An 8,315-nucleotide genomic window follows, 5' to 3' on the forward strand; every position below is an offset into this window, starting at 1 on the left:
ATTGAACTCAGGGACACTAAACCACTGAGCCACATCCCCAGCCCTATTTTGTATTTTATTTAGAGACGGGATCTCAACGGACTTGCTTAGCATCTTGTTTTTTGCTGAGGCTGGTTTTGAACTCATGATCCTCCTGTCTCAGCCTCCTGAGTCCCTGGGAAAAATTTACCTTATTGACCATTTTTTTGATGAACATTTCAGTGGCATAAAGTACATTCACATAGTTGTGCTACTGTTGCCACCCTCATAGAACTCTTCTCATCTTGCACAATTGAACAACTGCTCATTCTTTCTTCTTCCAACCCCTGGCAGCTATCATCCTATGTCTGTCTCTATGAATTTGACTACTCCAGGTACCCCATTAAGTGAAATCATACAGTATTAAAAAATTAAATGCTTCACAAATTTGCATGTCACTCTTGCTTAGAGACCATGCTAATTTTCCTTCTGTTGTTCTAATTTTAGTGTATGTGCTGCCGTGGTAATCACTTTGGCTAGTGTGTGAGGGAAGAACAGGAGCTCATCAGACTTAAAATCGAGGAAGCTTCTGTCCAAAGGCAGGACGCTGGAATAATAATGTTTTCTGTGTTGATAAAAAGGCAAGAGGGAATGCTGAAGGACATGAGTTTAAAAGGCAGAAAGATGTCAGATGCTAAAGAGCTTTGTAAACTGTTTAAGAGTTTGGAGTTACGGACAATCAGAATGGAATAGGGAATTATTATTATTTATATTTTGGGTGAATAATTCTAGAACAAAAAAAGAAGGCCTAGAAAAGGATAAATTCTAAGACAAAAAGACCAATTAGAAAGCTATGGCAAGTAACTCGAGAATCTTTCTCCTTTTTTCTTTTCTCAATTCACCACGGTGTTAAGAATAGGTATTACATATTTGTAGATTATGATGAAATTTGTGCCTGTACTGTACTATTACATCCTTACTCATAATCTTCTTCCCCAAGCTTAGAATAAAATTTTAATATTTTAGAAAAATCTTATATTTTAGCAAAGAATCCAGAGAAGCCAAAGTCAAAATCTAAAATTTACATTTACATAAAAGCATTTGGGGAGAAATCTCCTCCCCTAGGTCCATCTCATTTCTTTCCTTATGTGATTTGCATAGCAATTGAGTCTACTAAATCACTTAATGGTTAGTTTCTCCGGAGCTCTATGTGAACCACTTGTTATTTATTCAGTTATTTTTAAGGAAGTGGAACCCAAACACAGAACCCAAACCTATATTTTTTCTTCATGACAAAATTTCTAACATTATATCCCTTAAAGACTTGCATGTGGTTTAGAAATAAGCAGGATGAGGGTGGATGTTCTGTGATTGGACAAAACCAGTCTGGGGCTTGCTGCTGGCAATATAGAATTCTTCTTAATATCTTAATGTAACCCAGTGAGAGAATTACTGGCTTGGGAGACGAAAAGGGGAAATAATCCTCTTCCTGCCTGTGATAAAGAGTCATGGCTGACACCAAAAGACAGGCAACAAGAGAAAAGCATTTTGAACTGATTTGATCTTATTTTTATGTGACATGAAAACCTTCACAATGAAGACCCAAAGACCCAGTTCTATTTTTATGCTCAGCAGTGATGAAACATCGACAGACATGGAAATAGGACTGGACAAAAGAGTCTGATCTTATAGTGATAAACTGGGTGGGGAACCCACGAAGACCCATCTGTTCAGATTCAGTCAGAAGTCACTGTGATCTCCAAACGAGGGATCTTTTCCTGCTTCTGTACCTTTTCTCTCATCACGGTGTCCACCTTAGATGTTCTCTCTTATGCATCTTCCAGATGTTGAAATCATAACTATTCTTTGATAACCTGGCAAAGGAGAAAAAAAAAAAAGCTTTGTCAAGAAAACTTACTGGACGTAGACTCTGCATTCTTTGAAGCCTGGTTGGATTTTGTTCAACCTTTCCCATAGCACTTATTTCATTTTAACTCTAAATGCTTATTTTAAAATTCCTTGAAAATGGGGAGATAATGTCATAATGGTGCTTGAATTCTCTGTTTGCACATAAAAATGATAAATATTGAATAAATGATAGATGTTCACTTATCCAATAAATATTTGTTACATGCTTATTAGATGACAAACATTTTTTAGGCATTAGAACTACAGTAATAAGAAATAGTCTGTGGCGCTGGGGCTGGAGACGTGGCTCAAGCGGTAGCGCGCTTGCCTGGCATGCGTATGGCCCAGGTTCGATCCTCAGCACCACATACAAACAAAAGATGTTGTGTCCACTGAAAACTAAACAATAAATATTTTTTTTTAAAAAAAGAAATAGTCTGTGATCTTGAGAACTCTTGATATGGGTGAGAGATCTCTCAGATGTATTTTATAGAAAGAAAAGAACATCCTGGAATAAAAATTAAGAAGGCACATCAAAGATTATTAGAAAAGAGTCCTAATTCTGGAAATGATTGTAATAAAAATGCAATGTGGGATCTCTATTTTTGACTAGTAATGGCATTTCTTAAGTGGCAACATAGAATTCTTCTTAATACAGCAAGGAACTGGACTATAGAAAGGCATAGTTCAACTTAAAATAAGGATTTTTTAAAAAAATTCAGAACATTTTTATATTGAACTTGCATGCCATAAACATAAAAAGTTTTTTTTTTATCTTTGAAATTGTCTAAAACCAAATCTAGATGACCAGCTGTCAAGTGCAGTGTATAAGAAATCATTATAAGGGGTAAAAATTTTGAGAATTTTAAAGACCTAAGTCTAAGCTCTAACACTATTGCCATATATTGTCCTATTGAAAGCTGATGCTTTTAAAACTACCAGAAGACTATCTAGATGTATGTAGACTATCCTGATGATACTCCCAGTACATCAACATTACTGAATAACAAATTAACTTCAGGCTGTACCAAGTTGCTGAGGAGTAACTTGGTCTTCTGTTTTAACATAGAGGCTCCAAACCAGTATTTTTGTACAAGTAATTGTTCAAAACTTAAGCCAGTCTATCCCAAAACATGAATGTTAAATATTCCAGAGAGAAAACTCAGGCACTCCCTTTGCTTCTGCATGAACCTCCTCAAATTCTGTTTTCCAAGTGATTAAATTTAAGGAAGCAGGTTCCACGAAAGAGCTTGGTCCAATGAAGTGAAGGAAACAGAGAAAGAAGTAACAGAGAAATCTCTAATATTTTAATCACATTCTAATACAACATTTACAGAGGTGTTCCCAAATACTTCAAATGTGAAAAGGAACTGGACAGAATATTAAAAATGTCATATAAGGCATAATGAAGAACACCAGTGCCCACTTCTATTTCTCCACTTTGAAGTCATCCTTCCCTCTTTTCCATCTAACCTCATATCATTTGAACCTTAACTGGAAATGCCCGACCACTGTAGTTTCACGCTCTTTCCTGGATCTCCCACAATAACATCAAACGCATGTGTTTTTAAGACTCTAAATCTAATCTTGTAATCAAGCTCTTTTAAAACCACTTTGCAGGTGAGGGAATAGAAGTTTAGATGGACGTCCAAGAGCGCGGGACTTTCTTCAGGATTATTTGACCTCACCTCAAGTTTTCTGAGGTATTGGATATATGTATACTAAAATAATTCTTCAGCCTAAAAATACAGTCAAGTTTGGACAGAATGCTGAGACAGAAAGACTTTCACCTCAAAATGGAAATTATGAAGTATGTCAACCAGTTCTTCTCAGTTGAAAGTTCAGTGCTGTGGAGCAATTTTACCTAAGACCAACTTCCAGGCCTGTGCACTGTTCGCACTGGGTTGTTCATCTATGTATTTAGCTTCCTTTTAAATAGTCGTCAAGAAGCGCCTTGTTTTGTTTTTAGCCAACACACTGGTATTTTAGCATGTGATTGCTCAAAGAAGAGAAATATTTTCATTACGATTATCCCTGTTTATATTTTCTTTACACCATGGAAAAAATTATGACCATTATTCTCGGGGAAGATAAATGGGGTAGCAGATTCATTCATTTTCTGCTCAGCAATCTAATTCCCAAGTTTAATTTTAATATTAAAAATTTCTAAAGTCTATATTGAAAATACTATGACTTAAAGTAACTAATTTGAGTAAATTTTTAACAAGTTAATGCATACAAAATTATAATCAAATATAGAATGGAGGAATACTGTATTTTTGTTTTTTAAATTAGTAAAAACTAGGGCTGGAGTTGTGACTCAGTAGTAGAGCACTTGCCTCAAAATTGGGAGGCACTGGGTTCAATTCTCAGTACCACATAAAAATAAATAAACAAAGATATTGTGTCCATCTACAATTAAGTATCTATAGGAAAAAATTAATAAGACCTAAAAGTCATTCTGTTGTTCAATTTCTCACAAAAAAATGACCACATTTATTGTAAATATGTTTATGATAAAGCCAATTGACTAAAACTGAATCATACAACCATGTTTTTGCCTTTACTTTCAGGTTACTGCTGCTTTTAGAATATATTAAATAAATTAAAAATTAAATATCCGATAGTGAAAATAAATATAATTTTGTAAAATTCCACCTTTGTGCACATCAAGACAGCTAACCATTTAAAATACTTATTTCTTATTTTTTTTCTATAAAAATAAGAGTGGTAAAATGCAAGCCAAAACTGGTTTACTAAATTAGTTGGTGAGGTGCATTTGATAGCAAATAATGTTATTAAATTTGGAGTTATATAAATAACTGCTCACTAGTATCAAAATGTGTCTATGGCTTGGATATCTTAAAATTCACTTTATTTCTTGCTAATTTCAATAATACAATACTGAAAACATGGTCTTGAAAAGCTTAGTTAGGTATTATTTTAAAACCACCTAACAACAAGAAATAAAAACCTGCCATTGCAGTCAACTACTTCAATTACTGAAAAATACTAAATTAAATCCAGGACGTATTGTGAATTGTTTTTGCTTCTTCCTCTTCAGATAGTTGTTAAAAGTAAAATAACCAGGCAGCCTTATCTTAGGTGAGACTGTTTCTCGGCTTGGAAACAAACAAAGCTCTCTCTCTCTCTCTCTCTCTCTCTCCATGAGCTAGGTTCATTTCATATTTGTGTAATACCCTGGAAGAAATTAGGTTTCAATAAAGTCCATTTTTGTCACTGCATGTAGCAATGAATATCACACCCAGCAGGGCACAGTGGCACCTGGCTGTCCAGACCCCAGTGTAGCACAAACCATCTGGGGGTAATTACAACAAGGTATTCTTTAAGGACCAGATGGGACCAAGGAACAGAAGCCCCTACCCCTCCCAGTCATTTACAATATAATTCCTTTCAATGATATACTTAATCCTCCCACCAGCTATGCTTTTCAGCTTGCTGTTGTCACTGTTCCTTTATGTTAATTCAGAAGCAAGACTGAGAAAAAGCGGAGAGAGAGAGTACAAGGGGGGAAAAAAGGGAGAGGGGGAGAGAAAGCTACCCATGCCTCTAGGGACCAAAAGAAATTATTCATCCCTAAATTGTTTCCACCACAGCAAGTACAGTAACAAATTTTTTTAAAAAAAGAGGACTGAAATTATCCTAAAGGAGGTCAATGCGACAGCCCTGTGTGGCACCAGCTGAGGTTTACTCAGCCACCTGTTAGCTAGAAAGCTCTGTGCACACGCTTATGATGCATTTAACCAGTTTAAAGGGTCTTTATTGACAGGCCGGCCACCTCCATTCAGCAGCCGGAGCCATAGGCCTGCTTTGTGGTCATATGTGGCACACAAGCCTTAATTCAATTACGCTGTAAGCCTATCCAATCTGCATCACTGCCCTTTCACTTTTGTACCGTTTGTCTTGTATGTTGTAAAGAATTTTATTTTGAAGAGGGAAAGGCACCCTACAACCCAGTGTCTATTTTTCATTTAGGGTTTGTGCCGCAGGTGCGCTGCCACCTTTCAACTCCCGAAATGTATTCATCTTTAAGTGATATTTTAGTGGGATGCATTATTTATTGTTTGGTGACAATGCTTTTCTGGTGTTGTTGATTTTTATTTTCTTTTAATTAGGTGGATGTTCAAACTCTCCACCGACCAACAAGGAGTCTCCAAACTTGAGGGGTAGGAATTCAAAGGAAGGAACACAAAAGGAAAAACATAAATGACAGGTGAAAATGACAATTAATAGCTTTGCTCTACCATCTTTTTTTATTTAAAAAGAAAAAAAAATGTATTCTCTGGAAGGAGTAAATGGCAAAATTAAAATTTTTGGCTTTCTTTAAGTGTCTGACGCAGAATATAAATATCTATTTGTAAAAATGAGTCTCAGTGCCACTATATTTCTTGAATAGTTAAAGTTTTTGTGATACTATTAAATAGATCAAATTTGTGCATGTAGTTTCACAGTTGGAACAGTGCATGTCATTATTAAATGTATGACACTTTCATAATAATTTTTGGATAATACAAAAATAAAAATAGATTTCTTAGTCAGCAACTACGTTTTTCCCTTTTTCACTGAATACAAGTGCATCATGCTTGTTCAGTGTTTGGAATGTCAAATAAGTGGTTTGTATAATTTTCTGTCTAAATTAACTGTTTAAAATTTACTTGGCAAAGTTATATTAACATTTTTATTCCTATGGGCAACATACTTCATTAGAGTTCCTAGAAATAATAAATGTTAAGTGGCTTTCTAAAGTGAGGAATAAAGGTAAGTGAATTCTCACTAACCAAAAGAAAGACTAAAATACTAAAATGGAAACAAGATGACTGAAAAAATAATCTCACAATTGTTTTTAGCTTTTCTGGGAATCAAACCCCAGGGCTACTTTACCATTGAGCTACATCCCTGGCCCTTTTTATTTTTTACTTTGCATCATGCTAAGTTGCTTATTCTGAGGCTGATCTAATTGCTAAGGCTGGCTTCAAACTGGCACTCCTCCTGCCTCAGCCTCCCCAGCCAGTTGCTAAAATCACAGGTGTGTGTGACCACACCAGCTCTCACAGTGACTTTCTTTTCTTTCTTTCTTTTTTTTTTTTTTAAAGAGTGATGGGTTTTATTAGTTCATGGAATAAATACTTTGTGATGAATTAATTGAGCTAAGTTTTCATTCACAGATTTGGCCAAATATCTGCTTAATCTGTGGTAAGAAAAAATCAATTTTCCTCAGTTTCCTCTTAGGTGGAAATCAGTATGTGAGATCACAAAATTCCCATTTTCCCTCCAATCTGAAACTTTTTAAACCAATTCTAATTTTGCCTTGCATGTCAAATGAGTAGCATTTTTCTATATTAAACACATCTCCTCTCTTTATACTAAGCTGGAAAATACAAGATTAAAAAACACCTAATAAGATGATAAAAGGAACAAATCTGAAGTTTAATATGCTTCTCTTTCTTTCTTTTCCTTTTCCTCTTACTCATCTGAAAAACAGGAAATCATGCTTTTAGGTAAGCTAATATTTGGGGTAAATATCAGTTTGCTATTGAAGTGCTTCATTTTCTCAAAGTGACATGGTCTAGGAAAGCACTCTAGGATTTGAAGATGCTGAATTTTAAAATATAAAGATCTTTTAATAATCCTTTGTCAGGAATATTAGTATTTATTAGTAGTACTTTTAAAAGATCAAATTTGAATTCTTTATAAGATATATTAGTAATGAATCCACAAGATGTGGTAAGAATATTTTGGAAAGATAACTTTAACTCTTTTAAAAATTTCTTATTTTATTTATTCTAATTAGTTATATATGTGACAGCAGAATGCAATTCAATTCATATTACAAAGAGAGCACAATTTTTTATGTCTCTGGTTGAACACAAAGTAGAATCACACCATTCATGTTTTCATACATGTACTTAGAATAATGATGTCTATCTCATTCCACCATCTTTACTACCCCCATCCATCCTCTATCCCTCTCCCTCCCTTTGCCCTATCTAAAGTTCATCTATTCTTCCCATGCCCCCCATTATGAATCAGCATCCTTATATCAGAGAAGACATTCAGCATTTGGTTTTATGGGATTGGCTCACTTCACTTATTATTGTATTCTCCAACTCCATCCATTTACCTACAAATGTCATGATTTTATTCTCTTTTAATGCTGAGTAATATTCCATTGTGTATATATACCACAGTTTCTTTATTCATTCATCTACCATCTAGGTTGCCATCTAGGTTGCTTCCACAGTTTAGCTATTATGAATTGTGCTGCTATAAACATTGATGTGGCTGTGTCCTTGCAGTATGCTGTTTTTAAGTCCTTTGGGTATAAACCAAGGAGTGGGATATCTGGGTCAAATAGTAGTTCCATTCCCAGTTTTCCAAGGAATCTTCATACTGCTTTCCATATTGGCTGCACCACTTTACAGTCCCAT

At 35.0% G+C, this 8,315-nt stretch overlaps 1 non-coding gene across 1 annotated transcript; it reads right to left on the minus strand.

Moving 5' to 3' along the window:
• Window positions 1–382: 382 nt before the first annotated feature.
• Window positions 383–489, minus strand: LOC113180829 (U6 spliceosomal RNA). Its single transcript, XR_003300514.1, has one exon. It is a non-coding gene; the product is annotated as a U6 spliceosomal RNA (small nuclear RNA).
• Window positions 490–8,315: the final 7,826 nt, after the last annotated feature.

The sequence above is a fragment of the Urocitellus parryii genome, chromosome 1, assembly GCF_045843805.1.
Source record: "Urocitellus parryii isolate mUroPar1 chromosome 1, mUroPar1.hap1, whole genome shotgun sequence".
NCBI lineage: Eukaryota > Metazoa > Chordata > Mammalia > Rodentia > Sciuridae > Urocitellus > Urocitellus parryii.